Source organism: Hypanus sabinus, chromosome 19, assembly GCF_030144855.1.
Source record: "Hypanus sabinus isolate sHypSab1 chromosome 19, sHypSab1.hap1, whole genome shotgun sequence".
NCBI lineage: Eukaryota > Metazoa > Chordata > Chondrichthyes > Myliobatiformes > Dasyatidae > Hypanus > Hypanus sabinus.
Genome location: NC_082724.1, coordinates 13,353,583 through 13,372,027, shown reverse-complemented (window position 1 = coordinate 13,372,027; position 18,445 = coordinate 13,353,583). Strand labels below are relative to the sequence as shown.

Sequence of the window (18,445 nt, the reverse complement as noted above, 5' to 3'; positions counted from 1 at the left end):
TACAGAAGCATCACAACTCAAACCACCAGGTTAAGGAACAGTTATTACCTCCACCCCCCCCCCCCCACCACCACCACCACCACCACCACCATCAGGCTCTTGAACCCGTGCGATAACTTCACTTAATTTCACTTGCAATACACAAAATGTTTTGGAGGAGTTCAGCGGGTTAGGCAGCATCTATGGTGGGAATAAGCTAGTCGATGTTTTGGGTCAAGACCCTTGATCAGAAGCCATCAGTCCTAATGAAGGCCTAAAAGGTCAACTATTCATTCCCAGCCTTAGATACTGCCTGACATAGTGTGTATTGCTCTAGATTTCGAGCATCTACAGTACCTCTTGTGTCTACTTACTGTCACTTGCCCCATCACTGAACTGTTCCCACAACCTATGGACTCATTTTCAAGGACTCTTCATCTCCTGTTCTCGATATTTATTACTTACTTATTTATTATTATTATTTCTTTTTTTCTTTTGTATTTGCACAGTTTCTTGTCTTTTGCACATCGGATGCGTGTCCATCCTGTTGGGAGCAGGTTTCCATTGAGTATATTATGGGTCTTGGATTTGCTGTGTAGGTCCACAAGAAAATGAACCTCAGGGTTGTATATGGTGGCGTATATGTATTTTGATAATAAATTTACTTTATACTTTTTGTACCCTTATACTAAAAGAGATGTAAGGCACTCCCCAGTAACCACTGCAGAATTACAGCCAGACTTATATGTACTTGCAAATCTATCACAAAACTAGAAAAACCATGTTGGATTTGCTAGAGTCAATAGATCCATATAATTTCTACATGCTGTGCCTGCGCAGTTTCAATGAACGAACAGGGTCTAAATTTCAGAAACAAGGACAATAAAATCCAGGGGCTACATTGAACCATATTTAATCTAACACACTATTTTAGGCAAATTCTTGCCAAATAATGAGTGCGGATTCAAGTAATTTAAGTGTTTTGTTTTTACCTGACTATGTCACTTTTTTGAAGTTACAACCAAAATTTCAATGACACAGTTAGTTAGTAAAGACATGAGCTGGGCAATGATTTTAACATTCACTTATAAATATGTGATGCCTTTCAGTTCTTTAAAGTGGCTTCTACAAGCTGACAGATATAATATGACAGATCCCATGAGAGCAAGTTGAAAGAGTGATAGCTGAATAATGCAGAACCTGAGCTGATCCCACATCCAATCTCTGCATTCCCTCAACAGATTTATAAAGAATTCTCTTTCTCGCTTTCCCTGCATACTTACCTATAGGATCCAAATCAGGATTTTGAAGGAATACTTTTGCCTTCCTGGTTGACAAATAGAAAGTCAATACAATCCAGTGGGGGGGGGGGGGGGGTGGTGGAATAAAAGAGGTTTGTTCGATTGCAGGGTTTCAACCCAAAACGTCAACTATTTCTTTCCACTCGCAAATGTTGTTTGACCTGCTGGTTTTCTCCAGCAGATTGTATGTTAATCCCAGATTGCGGCATCTGCTGTCTTGTGTGCTTCAAGAATAACTTGCTTTACTGCCCCTCATACAGCACTGGCACTTTGTAGATGCAAAGTCTTCTATGTATTGGACACACTCCAGCAGTCCATTCACTAGCAGTGCCTTGGTAGACTACAACCTCATCCCAGAAGAAACATCAATTTATTTCAAAGTACCAGTTTACCTTCCTATTGGGAACACATACACAGTGGGCACTTTATAGGTACACCTGCTTGTTACTGCAAATATCTAATTGGGCAATTACATGGCAGCAACATCACCGTCCTCGTTACGTGCTGTGTCATGTGATGGAGGCATTCATGGTCTTTCCATGACCACGGTTGCTCTTGGGCAAAGTTTTCCACAGAAGCGATTTGCCATTGCTTTCTTCTGGGCAGTGTCTTTACGAGATGGGTGACCCCAGCCATTATCAATACTCTTCAGAGATTGACTGGCGTCAGTGGTTGCATCACCAGGACTTGTGATGTGCACCAGCCGCTCAAACTAACATCTACTACCCAGTCCCATCGCTTCACGTGACCCTGATTGGGGGACTAATCTGGTGCTACACATTGCCCAAGGGTGACCTGCAGGCCAGCAGAGGGAAGGATCGCCTTGCAGCTCCTTTCATAGAGACGCATCTCCACCCTACTACCCACGTGGCAGCCACACAATGCATAAAAGCATGCAGATGTGGTCGAGGTTCAGTTGTTGTTCAGACCAAACACCAGAATGGGGAAGAAATATGATCAAAGTGACTTTGACTGAGGATTGATTGTTGGTGCCAGATGGGGTGGTTTGAGTATCTCAGAAACTGCTGATCTCCTGGGATTTTCACGCACAACATTCTCTAGAGCAGGGGTTCCCAACCTTTTTATGCCATGGACCACTTCCATTAAACAAGGGGACTCCAGGTTGGGAACCCCTGCTCTAGAGCTGACAGAGAATGAAGTGGAAATGCAAAAAAAAAAAAAATCCAGTGAGTGGCAGTTGTGTGGGGGAAAAGAAATGCCTTATTAATGAGAGAGGTCAGAGGAGCATGGCAAGATTGGTTCAAGCTAATAGGAAGGCAACAGCAACTCAGGTAACCACGCACTATAGAAGTGGTGTGCAGAAGAGGATCTCTGAAAGCACAGCACATTGCACCATGAAATGGATGGGCTACAGCAACAGACCACCCTGGTTTCCATTCCCATACCTATTAAAGTGACCACTGATGAAGTAAGACAATATTCTAGAAATCCTTTGCACCAGTAAGCTTGGTACAATGCCCCCAAAAAGATTGCAATGGCTTAAACCAGAAACTGGCTGCCACCTTCTCAATGGCAAACTGTCAATGATTGGCCTTGAGATGTTCCCACATACAATGATCTCACCTTCATCTTGTAATTTTATGCCCTCATTATTTATTGGTATTTATTTATATTTGCATTTGCACAATTTGTCGTCTTCTATGCTCTTGCTCTTTTATTGTTCCTGTTGACAGATACGATTCTACAGATTTGTTCAGTATGCCCACAGGAAAGAGAATCTCTTGATTGTATTCGGTGACGTGTATATACTCTGTCAATAAATTTTACTTTGGACTTCTAAAGAAATTCTGATTCTCGTATCTGAATACAAAAAATAAATGAGACTGGCAGATACTTACAGTTTGAAAAGCAAAACACACAAATGCTGCAAGATAATAAAATTCACTCCATATAAATTATTACCAAACAATTTAAAAATGAAGGTGTATTGAATTGCCTTGTTTTTTATTCAATGTAAAACCGAGAAATTGTTCTGAAAATTCTAAGCACACTTCAGTCAAATTAAGTATTTTGCTTCTCAGAGACAAGAAGTATCTTTTGCACATTCATTTATCATTGCTGCATTCAGGTTGCACAGACTTGCAATGCAATTATTTGTGAGAAATTTTCACACTGAGATTCTCAAAAGCATCATGCTTTGCTGCAAGAGGTGCAAGCTTTTAATTATATTCGAAACAATCATTACAGATTAGCACCCGTTCTGACCCTAAACAACAATCTGCTCTGACAATGATTTTAAAATGCAGACTCTATTGTAGTAAAGAACAGCTTTTTGTTGCTTTCATAAGACATAGGAACAAACTTAGGCCATTCAGCCCATCTAGTCTGCTTTGCCATTTGATCATGGTAATTTATTTTCCCCCTTAAACCCATTTCCTCACCTTCTCCCAGTAATCTTTGACACCCTTACTAATCAACATTCTATCAACCTCCGTCATAAATATACTCAAAGACTTAGCCTCTACAGTCATATGTAGTAATAAATTCTACTGATTCATGAGTCTCTGGCTAAACAAATTCCTCCTCATCCCTGCTCTTAAGAGGCATCCTTTTATTTTGAGGCTGCGCCCTCTGGTCCTAGAATCTTCCTCTATGTCTCCACATCCACTCTATCTAGGCTTTTCAATATTTGGTAAGCTTCAATGCAATTTCCTCTCATTCTTCTAAACATCAGTGAATATAGGCCCAAATCATCAAATGATCCTCATATGCTAACCCTTACATTCCCTCGATCATTCTTGTAAACCTTCGATGGACCCTCTCCAATGCACCGATATCCTTCCTTCGACATGGCATCCAAAAACACTTATAATACACCAATGTCTGAACGACATCGTAGGAAGACTCAGCATTGCACCTTTGCGTTTATGTTCTAGTCCTTTCAAAATCAGTGCTAATATAAGATTTATATTGTATTTGCTTCCAACTTTATTATTTGTGTATGATTCAATCCTTACTTTGTATTCTGTCTATCACTAAAAATATCCTCTTTTTGTGGTTATGAGACATTCTCAAGGTGACTGGCTGCTCGGGCAGTTTAAAAGCATTGTGGATGCCGAACCCCAGGGATTCCTGGAACTCGAGAGTGATCAACTTCAGCAGGGAAGCTGCTGTTGCCACGCACTTCTTAAGATCTTTGTCGGCAGTTTTCATCCAGATCAGTGACATGCATTTATGGCGCGGTTGCCAGTGCTTAGTGTTTGCAATCTGCAACGTGACCCTGTTGTAGTCATTTCTAAGCTGAAAGCAAAGAGGAGTAGCCTGTCAAATTTTACAGGCTCGCACAGCTAAGTAGGTTAAGCATTTTTCTGTGCCAAATTCAAAAGTGCTGAGAGATAATAGAACTTACCCTTAAGAAACAATACACAGTATATTAAAAATCATATTCAAATATCCAAAATGTCATAATTTCTTTGAATATTAATATAATGATTTAGTTTTCTTCTTGAAAATAATATTTTCGGAGGGAGGGAGTTACATATTTTCCTTGCTTTTAAACTGTACACATTTTGATGGGGTACCGTCTTCTTGAAAATTTGTTGTTTTGCTCATGAGGTGAAACTGTATCACCATCATCATGTTCAAGCTAATGATGCCAGATGGACGGGATAGATGTAACCGCTGGTGCTGAGTGGGAAGACTAGCAATGGAATAGCACTTGAAGAGTTGGAGCCGGCATTTAAGGGTCCTTTACAAGCTCCCCCATCTCCCCACTTTTTTTTTCTGGCATCTTCCCCCTTCCTTCTCAGACCTTGGCCCGAAACGTTGACTGTCTATTCGTTTCCATTGATGCTGCCTGACTGCTGAGCTGTGCGCGTTGCAGCTTTTTATTACCTTTACCCGCTGAGGAAAGTGGAGAGCACTCTCACGTTTTTAACTGCATGCGGCTGAATCCTGGTGCAGGAGAAGTAGGAACAGGAGACTGTCCGCCTGCTGTCAGTGGTTGCATAACCAGAACTTGTGATATGCACCAGCTGTTCATTTGACCTGCTCCCAGGGCTTCACGTAATGCTGATTGGGTGTGGGGTGGGAGAGTGCTACTCCTTGCCAACGATGATCTGCAGGCTAGTGGAGGGAAGAATTGGCTTACACCTCCTTTGGTAGACACATAACTCCACCCTGCCACACAAGAAATGGCATAGATATTGCATTTTGTTGCCCTAATGTCAGAGGGGAGGATGCCCAAACAGGCATTATCTTTTGAGGCTATCTATTGAAAGTTATTGTAGGAGCATTCAAGTGTACACACTTCCTCATTGACAAAACTCAATGTATTTCCATCAGCATATTTGCTTTATTGGGTACAAATCCATGTTGGAGTTCCAAAGGATATTTTAACAGAGAACCTTAGGGAAATAGTGACCTTAATAATAACGGGAAAAACTCGGAGTTCTTGGGATACCGAGCAAGTCAAACATGCAGCTGCTGGCATTTCACTGTTATAACCTCTCTGATAAGGTAGAAAGGCGGTCTTTCAAGAAAACAGGAAATGTGAAGATTCACAAAAAGAGGATTTTAAAGTCATGATGAACATCTGCCAGGTTTCTGAAATAACAGTGGACCTGCATATGCTGTTTGTCTTGAAAGTATTATCATCATCCTCTACATTGCATTGATTCCATGGGTTTATCCAAAGAGATTCCATTGCTCGGCAATTTTTACTTGCAAATTAATACATTGGCAAGAAGTCTTGGAGGCAAAACAAAGGCTTTAATCCAAATGGATGAAGGTATAAAATACATATCCAACTATCCATCCACTTTAAAAAAAGCAACCGAATTCCTGTGGCCAATTATACATCCATTTTATATGGACAAACCTTTCAAAAGTTGCTATGGAGACAAAATTGAATAATTAAACCCTTTGAACTGACTTGCCAATTGCAGAAAAATTCCCCACTGCAACAAAAACACTGTGTGCAATCCTTTAGCTCTTGAGAATTGTTTGCTTTACGTATCCTAAACAAGGGTTCAAATCTGTACTGGGAGGTTAGAAAACCAAAACTATTCCCAGACTCTTTTATCCACATACAACTAAATTAATTAACAGCAACAGTTTGGGCTAAAATTAACCCAACCTGTTCAGCTCTGTGACTGTGAAAACATTACAATTAACAAAATCATGCTTTGTTGCTCCATTCTCCACTATACAACTAGTCTCTGACTCCTCAAATTCAAATTTAATTACCATTCACCCAGACGTGAATATAGTCAAATAAAGCAGCATTCCCCCAGGCCAAGGGGCAAAACGCTTTGCCAACAGCACAGAACACACTGCATATAGCCTAAATAGCACATATCATTACAATTTCGGAAGAATATAGTCACAAAGAAAATAATATAACCCAAGTCCCATGGGGTAGGCATGACTGTAGATTGTCCTGGCCCAGTTTGTTCTTCCACTGAGCAAACACCGGAGGGCAGCACCGAGCTACACCAGAGACAGCGCTGAGCAAACACCAGAGACAGCGCTGAGCAAACACCAGAGGGCAGCACTAACAGAATGAGAGTACAGAATACACTACAACCAGATGCTAAGCATAAAAAGATCATTGAATCTGGACTCATACTTAGCACAGACCAAATTATTTGAGTAGGTTTGCTGACCTGGATGGAAGGGATTGGCAAAAGTCAGTAATTTGTGTTTTCCAAATTAAAGTTTGGAATTAATTTACAATTGCCAAATATGTTTTAAATAAAATGTATTAACCTTTAATTTCAAACTGATCTTCCACTTTATAAAATTACTTGTCTATTTTAACTGTTTTTCTTGCTGTTCCTCTCTGCACCTTATATTCTAAAAGGGCCATAAAACAGTAATAAATAGGAATGGGGAGGAATTAGACAAATTCTTCAGCAAAAAATATTAACAATTATGTCTTTTGCATTTACAACTTTGAGTACTGTTGGATGGGCCTCCCAGCAGAGAACTGTGTGAGGATATGCTAAGTCTGGATGATAGAATGTTAGAACATAGAGCACAGAACAGCCCAGCGCAGGAAAAGGCTCTTCAGCCCAGAATGTTGTATTGAACCATGTAAAAATAAATTTAAAAAGCCCATAAACTAATCCCTCCTTTTGACACAATATCCATATTCCTCCATCTCAGCCTCTGCCACTCCAGAGCAAACAACCTAAGTTTATCAAGTCTTTCATGATAGCACACACCCTCTAAACCAGGCAGCATCCTGATAATCCTCTTCTGCACCCTCTCCAATGCCTCAAAATCCTTCCTATAGTGGGGCAGGCAGAACTCCCTTGCAACCACATTGGTACCTCTCTGTGCAACTGGATCCTCATATTCCTCATTGGCTTACCTCAATGAGGGCTGATAACAACATCACCTCCTCACTGACCATAAGCACATGTGTTGATAAGAGTGAATTATTTCCTTTAAATGCACAAACTTTATTGAGTGATAGGATACCATTTAAAGTTGTTACTGATAACTTTACCTATTTAGGTATAAAAATTACCAAGAAATATAAAGATTTATTTAGACTGAATTTTTTACCTATGCTTCATCAAATTCATCAACTTACCACAAGATGGTCTCCTTTGTTTTTATCATTAATTGGTCGGATTAATGCTATTAAAATGATGATTTTACCGAAATTTTTATACTTATTTCAAGCCCTACCAGTTTTTATTTCTAAATCTTTTTTTGATAATATTGATTCAAAAATTTCCTCATTTGTGTGGTAAAATAAAAACCCTAGGTTAAGTAAAAAGCAATTACAAAAATCTAAAAAAGGTGGTGGTCTAGCTTTACCCAATTTTAGATTTTATTATTGGGCAAATAATATTCGTAATTTAATGCATTGGAAACTAGATTTGGATTCACCACTGTGCCCACAGTGGGTAAATTTGGAATGTAACGAGGTAAAGGGATATTCTCTATTCTCTGTTCTTGGTTCTTGTCTTCCTGCTGATTTAGTTAAATTTAATAAACAAATATCTAATCCTGTTATTAAACATACATTACGAATTTGGTTTCAATTTCGTAAATTTTTTACTTTGAAAAACTTTGTTCTTGATAGCCCTATCTTACTTAATTTCTTTTTCAAACCCTCTTGGACAGATCAAGCTTTTAACATATGGAAAAGGAAAGGTATAAAATGTTTTCGTGATCTCTTTTTTGAAAATACTTTGATGTCATTTGACCAACTTTCCAACAAATTTGAATTACCTAAATCTAATTTTTTCAGATATTTACAAATTAGAAATTTCTTACATAAAGTTTTACCATCTTTTCCTAATTCAACTTTGGTGGACTTTACAGATTTGATTTTTACCTTAAATCCTTGTCAGAAGGGATTAGTAGCTTTTATTTATAATATGATTATGAAGATACAACCAGAAATATCAGTTAGAATTAAACAAGAATGGGAAAAAGAACTTCGATATAATATATCAACAGATAAATGGGAAAAAAGTTTTGCAAATGGTTAATTCTTCTTCTATATGTGCTAAACATGCTTTAATACAATTTAAAATTGTACATAGAGCTCATATGTCTAAAGATAAACTTGCTCGATTCTACTCTCATATTAACCCTCAATGTGACAGATGTCATTCAGAAGTGGCCTCATTGACCCATATGTTTTGGTCATGTCCCACTTTACATAATTACTGGAAGGACATATTTACTACTATTTCCTCAATTTGGAATATAGATTTACAACCTCATTTTATTACTGCAATTTTTGGCATACCAAATGAAGATGGTAATCAGTTTTCCCCTTCAATCAGACGAATGATTGCTTTTGTAACATTAATGGCCAGAAGGTCTATATTACAAAATTGGAAAGAAGTAAATCCTCCTACCACATTTCAATGGCTTTCTCAAACTATTTCTTATCTGAGCCTGGAAAAAATTAGAAGCACTATTTTTGACTCATCAATTAAATTTGAAGAAACTTGGAGACCGTTTATTCGACATTTTCATATGAATTAATTTGGCCTTTTCCAGACCTTCTTTCTGCTTATTCTTGTTCAGGTATCGAGTGCCGGAGTTTGTTGACACTATCATATACTTGTAAACTATTATTATTGCCCATGTTAGTTTAGTTTAGTGTTTTATTTTTCTTAATATATACTTTTTTTCACATATTTTCAAATTTTTTCTTCTTTTAACGGTTATTTTTGTTTTTTTTCATATATAATCATATGGACTTGATTGATTAAGGTATTTTCTTCTGTTGATGTTTAATAGGATATTGTTATCTTATTATCAACGTGATTTCAAGTCTATTGTATTCATAATTTATTCATTACTATGTTATGTTTTTTTTTGTGTATATATGAAAATCAATAAAAAGATTGAAAAAGAAAGAAAGGAAAAGCACATGTGCACTTCAAGGCTTCATGCTTGGCCACCTGCTCTATTCTCTATACACATCAAGCACAGCTCCAATGCCATATACAAATTCACCAGTGACACCACAGTTGTTGGACAAATCACAGGTGGGTGATGAGTTAACATATAGGAGTGAGATACAGCAACTTGTTGAGTGGTGCTACAAAAACTACCTCTCGCTTAACATCAATCAAACTAAAGAGCTGATTGTGGACTTCAAGAAGGGGAAGAAAGGTTGACAATGTACTGGTGCACACTGGGGTATTGGCAGTAGAGAGAGTCAGCAGCTTTACATTCCTGAGCATTAACACATCAGATGATCTGTCCTTAGTCCAGCATATAGATGCAACCAAAGGAAGGCATATCAGCTTTCGCTGCAGACTCAATGGACCGAATGGCCAAATTCTGCTCCTGTGCCTACTTTCATAGTAGGATTAGGAGAATCAGCTTCTCACTGAACACTCTTACAAACTTCCACAGATGCACTGTTGGAAGTATCCTGACTGGTTGCATTATGGTCTGATAGGGCAATCAGAAAGTACAAAGCTGCAGAGAATAGCGGACTCAGCTCCATACATCACAGGCTCTTCCTCCCTATGATCAGTCGTACATCCATAAGGTGATGTGTTAAGATCTATGACCAAAGATCCCCACCATCCAGTCCATGGTATCTTCTCAGAGGTACCCTCAGGCAAGAGATACAGAAGCCTGAAGCCTCACACTTCCAAGAACAGGTATCATTTGGTTCTCAAACCAACATTCACCACCTAATCTGCAGTATACAACACTTTGATCACTTTGTACTACAATGGACTTTTTTTGGTTCTAATTGTGTTCTTGTAAAAAGAGTGTACAATTTCTGTTTATTTCCCAATTTTCTTGTGAATGCTGCTGATTCGTTTCTTTATTTATTGAAATTCAGCACAGACTAGGCCCTTCTGGCCCTTCAACCTGTGCTGCCCAGCAAGCCCCCAATTTAATTCTAGTTTAATCACTGGACAATTTTACAATGACCAATTAATCTACTAGCCGGTAGGCTTTTGAACTGTAGGAGGAAAACGGAGCACCTGGTGGAAATCCATGGGGTCATGGGGAGAATGTATATACTCCTTACAGACAGCAGCAGGAATTAAACCCAGGTCACCTGTACTGTAAAGCATTGTGCTAACCACTATGCTACCATTCCGCCCATATCTGATGCTATTTACATGTGATGCTGAGTTAAGTAAGTTTTTCATTCCATCTGTAAATTGGTGCGTTTGACAATAAACTCAACTTTGAGTTTATGACTTGCACTTTACTTTCTTCAGATCATTTCATAACATGTGAATTGAAAGCTTATTTTTTAAACCCAACAATTTCATGGAATTAATAGGTACAGACTTTATTTGCACATTCATCGCTCTTAGGATTAAATTTCTATCATTTCTAACAACTGAGATGAAACAAAGATTTGCAAAAACTTGTATTTGAGGCAAATTAAAGATGAGCTTTATTGATGTGAAACTGTTGAATTACATCAAATTTGAAAACTGTAATATATTTAAATAACCATCCACAGAAAGAATTTTCTCGTTTGAAATAGTTCACTAGCCTGAAGGGTGTAGGGAGAGTTTAATAGTGCTGGCACTCCAACAAACAAAAGGAAGTTAATTGGAAATGACCAAAGGGTTGTGAAATTGCTAAGTATATCTTTCTGACTTGTGGCTCTATCAATTACACACTTCTTTTCCACATTGGGTATAATTGGCCTGAAGCAATAATTGTTCTATGATTCTTAATCCAGACAGAGAGATTTGGCAAGATATTTCTTCAGTGGGAAGTAAGAACATGTTTGGGATATTGAATTGCAAGTTTCAGCTCCTTGCGCTTAATAGATTACGTAGCACCCTTGAGTTGAATGACCAGGCATGTAGCAGCCCAGTCATGAAATGCGGTTATATTATGACAAACTAATTGTTATATTGCACCTATAAAGACTTTCCCTAGATCTGCAAAGTTATAATTTAAATTAAGAGGATAGTGAATTGTGTTAAACATGCAGTCTTGTAGTGTCTGCACTATATTCTATATTTCTGAAATTTAGATCCATAGATTTCAATTTAGGAAGCAGAATATTATATGTAGCCTCTACTACGTCACACATTTAGCACAAAAAAAAAGAATTTCTACCCCTAGTATCATTTCCAGGTGTGCAATGTACTGATTAGCTTCATGCAGTCAGTAATTGAATGTAAAGCTGGACCCAGACTTAAGCATAAACATTATGAGGTGCGGAAGTGTGGGATTGACTGACAGATACAGAGCTCACCCTGTCCATTTGCCCCATTAATAACAGCACGAGGCCCAGGTTTGCAGGCTGCCCAGTGTTACAATTCGGTGTAACCACAAATAACCTTCACCAGATCAGTCAGCATAGAATCCAAAAGTCATAAGTTCAATGGGGTTTATAAGACACAGAGTTTAAAAGGCATAAATGACTCACCTTCATTTTAATATATTTTGACATTTTATTTTTGCATGTGTCTTATCTAATTTTATTTTAAAACGTTCGAAGAATAAAATAAAGGAACATCTATTTTAATTTTTCATTTCAGATTCTGAGATTTTAGTAAAATTCTAAAACTAATCATGGCTGAGAAATAAACTAAAGTTCTACCACTACCCAGCACTGCCTTCTGACGTGGGAACCTTGAAGAGCAGGACCATTCACTGCACCACCTATAGTCCAGTATTCACACAAAGCAGGCCTCTGAAGCCCAAAGTGTGGAGGGCCAGCCAGCTTGGGCCTCTATGTCCAAGCAAGCAAACAGGCATGGATTGCAGTTGATAATTCTAGGTAAAGGGAGTGGATCAAATTTCTGCTGTTCTGGAGTTTAGACTCATTGTCGACTCCATCACGGGCACAACTCTCCCCACCATCGAGGGCATCTTCGGAGATGGTGCCTCAGGAAGGCAGCACCCATCCTTGAGGATCTTCTCCATCCGTGACATGATTACCACCATTAGGGAGGTGGTGCAGGAACCATACAACAGTTTAAAAACAACTTCTTCCCCTCTGTGATTAGTTTACTGTACGATCTGTGAACCCATGAGCACAATCTTGGTATTCCTCTTTTGCACTATTAACTTCTGTAAGTTATGTGACTTTTGCCACCACAAAACAACAAATTTTACAACATAAGTAAATGACAATAAATCTGTTTCTTATTCTATCATTGACTATGCAATATTCTTCTCAGTTGCCTAGGTATTTATGCTGAGGTGCACTGATCATGTCATTAGATGTATGTCTGATCCACCATTTATCACCTTCATTCTTTCTGATGAGAACTGTTTCAGCAAAAGAGTTATTCTTCGTTTGTTGCTCAATGCAGAATGCAGGCAGTGGTTAAATGGATGGTAGCAGCTCGCAAGCTAATGGATATGTGGGTAGTAATTGCAGAATCTTGTGACAGCAGGTTTTACATTTTGCTGTCTTCTCAACTTTAAGATTACTTTCAACCATATCACCACCTACCCTCAGGAAGTGTTTTTTTTTACAGCAAAATAGTAAGAGAAAAAGCAGAGGCTATTCCAACATATTTGTCTGATTAAATAATACTACCAAAGGAACAATAACACAGCAGGTATTTAGAACTAAATTTAGTCAGTTCCTTCTAATAATTATGTGCCTGCTTTTAATCTCTGACATGGATCACTGTAACATAAAATACCTATCTAATCATCACTATAAATATTCTCAATTTCCCAAATCTCAGTTTTAATAGCATGAAAATTGCTGGAGAAGTTCAAGGGAGCTCACAGCACCTATCATTACTAATATGCTATAAAAATAAATCAGTCTCTTTATCAGCTGTCTTTCCCTTTCTGCAGCTAATTTGGCACTAATTTGCTTTATTTCCTTCCCTGTCATTTGTTCTGTACCCTTCTCTTCATCTTTAAATGTACTTGGATATGAATATAGAGAACAAGATTCCAAGCTCAGTGCGCTGAATCCCCCTTTACAACACGGTTACCAATTCACATTTTCAGTAAACAGCAGTGCAAAAGGTGAAGTAAACAGGTATGGAATTTACACTGCTCTCCAAAAGTGTTTCTGGGCTATGTATTTGAATTACAGGGTCATAGAATCAGATTTGTACAGTACAGAAACAGGTTCTTTGAGCCAGCTCATCCATGCTGACCTTTTCCTCCATACACCAATCCCACTCGCTCACTCTAGGCCCATATTTTTGTCACCTTCACTATTTAAGTGTATATCTAAATGACTCTCATATATAGTGATTGCATCAGACTATGTTGCCTCCTTGGGATATTGCAGATGACACCAAGGTTGGAGGGGGTGTAGTGGTTGGGAAGGAAGTCTATCAAAACTTGCAGTGGGATCTGGACCTGCTGGAAAAACGGGCTGAAAAATGGCAGGTAAAATTTATTGTAGGTAAGTGTGAGATGTATGTTGCACTTTGGCAGGACAAACCAGGATAGGAGTTATATGGAAAATGGCGGGGCACTGAGGTGTGTGATAGTGAAAAGGGATCCAGGATACAGATCTGTAATTCCTCAAAAGTGGCATCACAGGTAGAAAGAGTTATAAAGAGAGCTTTGGGCACATTGTTCTTCACAAATCAGAGAATTTAGTACAGATGTTGGGATGTTATGCATACAAGGCATTGATGAGACAAAATTTGGAGCATTTTGTGTAGTTCTACTCACCTACCTGCAGGAAAGATATTTATAAGCTTGAAAGAGTGCTTAAAAATTTTACAAAGATTCTGCTGGGACTTGAAGGAAAGTCCCTGAGTTAGAGGCGAAGGTTGAAATGGGTTAGGACTTTATTCCCTGGAACGTAGGAGAATGATGGGAGATTTTATTGAGGTATACAAAATTATAAGGGGTATGGATAGTGTAAATACATGCAATTTTTTTCCTGCTGAGGTTGTGTGTCACCTGAACCAGGGGTCATAGGCTTGGGGTGAAGTTGAAATAATTAAGAGGTATCTGAAAGAGAACTTCTTCACTCAGAGGGTGATGCCAATTAGAATGAGCTGCCAGCACAATCAGATGCAATTGTAACATTGAAGGCAAGTTTGGATACGTACGTGGATGAGAGGGGTATTAAGGACTCTGGTCCAGATGCAAGTTGATGGGTCCAGGCAGAATAACAGTTCAGCGGGTTATTGGACTTGTTTCGGTGCTTTAGTGTTTTATGATTCTGGCAATGAGCTCCAGGTATCAACCAACTCTTTGTTTTAAAAAAACCCTCAAATCCTCGTTAAAACTCTTTATAGCCAGAACTACATGGAAAAAAAGTCTTGACTGTCTACACCTCTTAGAATATTTGTAACCTATTGGGTCACCCTCACTCTCCTTTGGGCAAGCCCAGTCTAGTCCAACTCTCTCCAAAACTGAAGCCCTCCAATCTGGGCAACATCCTGGTGAAGCTCCTACAAATCTGTAATTTGTGTAAAAAAAAAAGCTGGACAATTTTCTACTACTTAACAACCATAAAGAATATTATAAAAATTAAATAATCAGTCTGTTCTAAAGAAACACCCACATTGTTTCCTAGGCATTACTTACACTGTTAAGTTTCAGCTTAGCCATTAGTTGTCCACAGGAGCAACTGTTTGACATTATAAGCAATAACTGAGTGTCCCTCACAAGAATATCATCTGCCCAAGAGGTAAAGAAAAACAAGTCAAAAGGTGAAGATGTGTGGCTTCGCTCATACATACTTACGCTCAGTGACCACTTAATTAGGTATATTTGTACACCTGCTCATTAGTGCAATATCGACTCAGCCAATCATGTGGCAGCAACTCAATGGCATGCCGACATGGTCAAGAGGTTCAGTTGCTGGTCAGACAAAACATCAGAACAGGGAAGAAATGTGACTGCGACTGTTGGTGCCAGATGGGGTGGCTTGAGTATATCCTGGTATTTTCATGTACAATGCTCTCTAGTTTACAAAGAATCGAGCAGAAAAAAAAATACAGTGAGTGGCAGTTCTGTGGGCAAAATGCCTTACTGATGAGAGATCAGAGGAACTCGGCCAGATTGGTTTCTGACAGAAAGTTGACTGTAACTCAAATATCCATGCAGTGATGTGCAGAAGAGCATCTCTGAATGCACAATCTGTTGAACCTTGAAGTGAATGGGCTACAGCAGCAGAAGATCATACCAAGTTCCACTCCTGTACCTAATAAAGTGGCCACCGTGTGTATTCCCGATCTAAATAACAATATGGAGAGAAACCATGAAAGCATTGATATGTGGAGAAATGTAATTATGTGGATATGAAGGCCCAACAAAACTCAGAAACAAAACAAGTATGGGCTGTGTGAAGATCTGCAAAGGCAAGAAATACTCTTAAATAATCAGTCTGTTCTTTTTTCATTTCCAATAAACCCTAACAATCAGGTTCTTGCATCACATTTTTGTCTTACTTGACCTTTAGACTGGGGTAGATTGGCTGAGGACAAAATCTTTCCAATATCAAGTTGGCCTTTGGATCCGCTCATATTTGATAACTGCTCTAATCTGCCAGCATTCAGCTGTGGGAACTGAAGAGAAACCCGAACTTCCCTACATTTGGTGTGAACAATAGAGGTACTAGATATCCTGACAGAGTAATACCATTGAATCTGTTGCTGGGCGCACGTAGAATCCAGAGTTGGAAACCAGTCTTACGAGGAAATTTCCTCTTACACCTTTAAGATAAAGGCTGTAGGAGGCCATGCACAAGGAAGTTACCTACGTATAAGATGATTTTTCTTTGGTTTAGTGCTTGAGATACTCATAGGTTTTCGTGGAATTTTAGTTAACTTCATTTAAAAAAAATATTCATTCTTTATTTACTTGAATGAGGTCCATTTGAAAGCTATTAAACACCATGGAAGTCCTGGCCTCAGCTTTGCCGTCTGGTGCTCAGGACTCTTGCCCACCAATTTCGGATTATAAACGTCAGAAAACCTTGGGGCTGTTGCAATCAATACAAAGTCAACTTTTATTGATTAAAATAAAAGCAAGATGAATTGTTTTCACAGCTGTAAAAGCTGGAAAAAATTAATTTTGGAAATTAAAACAATTTAAACTATTTGTTTTACTTTTCATTAACAAGTCTCTTTGATCCCTTTCCTGAAGCCCCTTTTGTATTTTACCATGTATAATTTGCTTCCTGTAGACATTTAAATCCAAGTTATATTTATTGCCTAGACTTCCTACTGCATTGACATTTCTCTCCCACTGATGGCAGAGTGCATTCTAGTTGATCTTTGAAAGTCAACGTATTTAAGTGAATAGAATGAATTTCAAAGGCAGGATCCACTTCTCAAGGATGGATCCATTCTGATGCCTCGGCCCATGGCCTCCTTTTGTGCCATGATGAGACTGCCTTCAGGATGGAGGAGCAACACCTTAATTTCCATCTGGCTAGCTTCCTACCTGATGACATGAATATTGATTTCTCCTTTCAGTTAACAAATTCTCCCCTTCCCCCTTTCTCTATTCCCCACTCTGTCCTTTTACCTCTTCTTACCTGTCTACCCCCTGTGTTTCCTCATCCTTCCCTTTCTCCTATCAAAATTCCTTCTTCTCCAGCCCTTAACCTTTCCCACCCACCTGACTTCATGCATCACTTTCCAGCTAGCCTCTTTCACCTTTCCCACCATGTTTTTATTTTGGCATCTTTCCTCCTTCCTCCTTAATCCTGAAGAAGGGTCTCAGGCCGATATATCGACTATCCCTTTCTATAGATGCTGCCTGACCTGCTGAGTACCGTCCAATATTTTGTGTGTATTACAACAGACAAATGCTTCCAAGTGGTGTTAAATTTCTGGGCATATGAGTTCTTCATTATGACTGGTTGAAGAACGATGTCATTGCCTGAGCACCGTAGATACCCTATGAAAGTACACCACTAAAACTGGAGGAAACAGAGGAAATCTGAGTTAAGCAGCACCAATATATCTACTTCTTATTATCTCTATGGTGAATCAACCCATTGTTACTAAGAACAAATTCAAAACTATGATTCTTTTTATTTTGATTACTTTTTAATTCCTATTGGCAGTCTGCTAAGTTGCACTTTGTCTGAGCGGATTAATTCTTTGTCAGCAAGACGTCCAGAAGTCTTTTTTTAATGTTTCCAACATTAACTGGCTATATTAGCTCCTATATTTTATATAACTATCTGTGTGTCATGTGAACTCATTGAGAATTTGTCAAATTTATAATTCTATGCTTTGTACACTCATCCACATTCTTAAAAAAAGCATTAACAATTGTTCTGATTACTTTCATTTGAGCAGAAAAAGCCAAGTAAAATGGTGAAAGGTGAAAAGTTTAAGGGGAATATGAGGGGAGAAATCTTCACTCAGATGGTGGTAAGAGAGTGGAATGAGCTGCCTGCGCAAGTGGTGCATGTGAGCTCAATTTCAACGTTTAAATAGGTTTGGATAGGTACATGGGTGGTAGGGGAAATGGAGGGCTATGGTCCTGGTGCAGTTCAAAAGGAACAGGCAGCTTAAATGGCTCAGCATGGACTGTGCTGTACTTTGACTAAATATATAAGCATGGAACCAAATTAGAAATTGTTGCTCCTTTCCACGCCTTGTGGCGCATCTGGAGGCAAGCTTGCCGTTCCTTTAGCATCTTGGTCTGTATTTTATGAGGCCGAGCTGCTAGCTCGATACTCAACCCAGCACAGATGGAACGTGTGCAAAGAACCAGCCAGATTCAACCCGGGACCACTCGCCTCAAAGCCTGGTGCAGATGCATCTACA

The 18,445-nt window shown here is 38.8% G+C and overlaps 1 protein-coding gene across 18 annotated transcripts in view; it reads right to left on the bottom strand.

The window, feature by feature from the left end:
* Positions 1 to 18,445, bottom strand: part of atp2b2 (ATPase plasma membrane Ca2+ transporting 2) — an 873,878-nt gene that overhangs the window by 82,700 nt on the left and 772,733 nt on the right. The gene's annotated exons all lie outside the window — the stretch shown is intronic.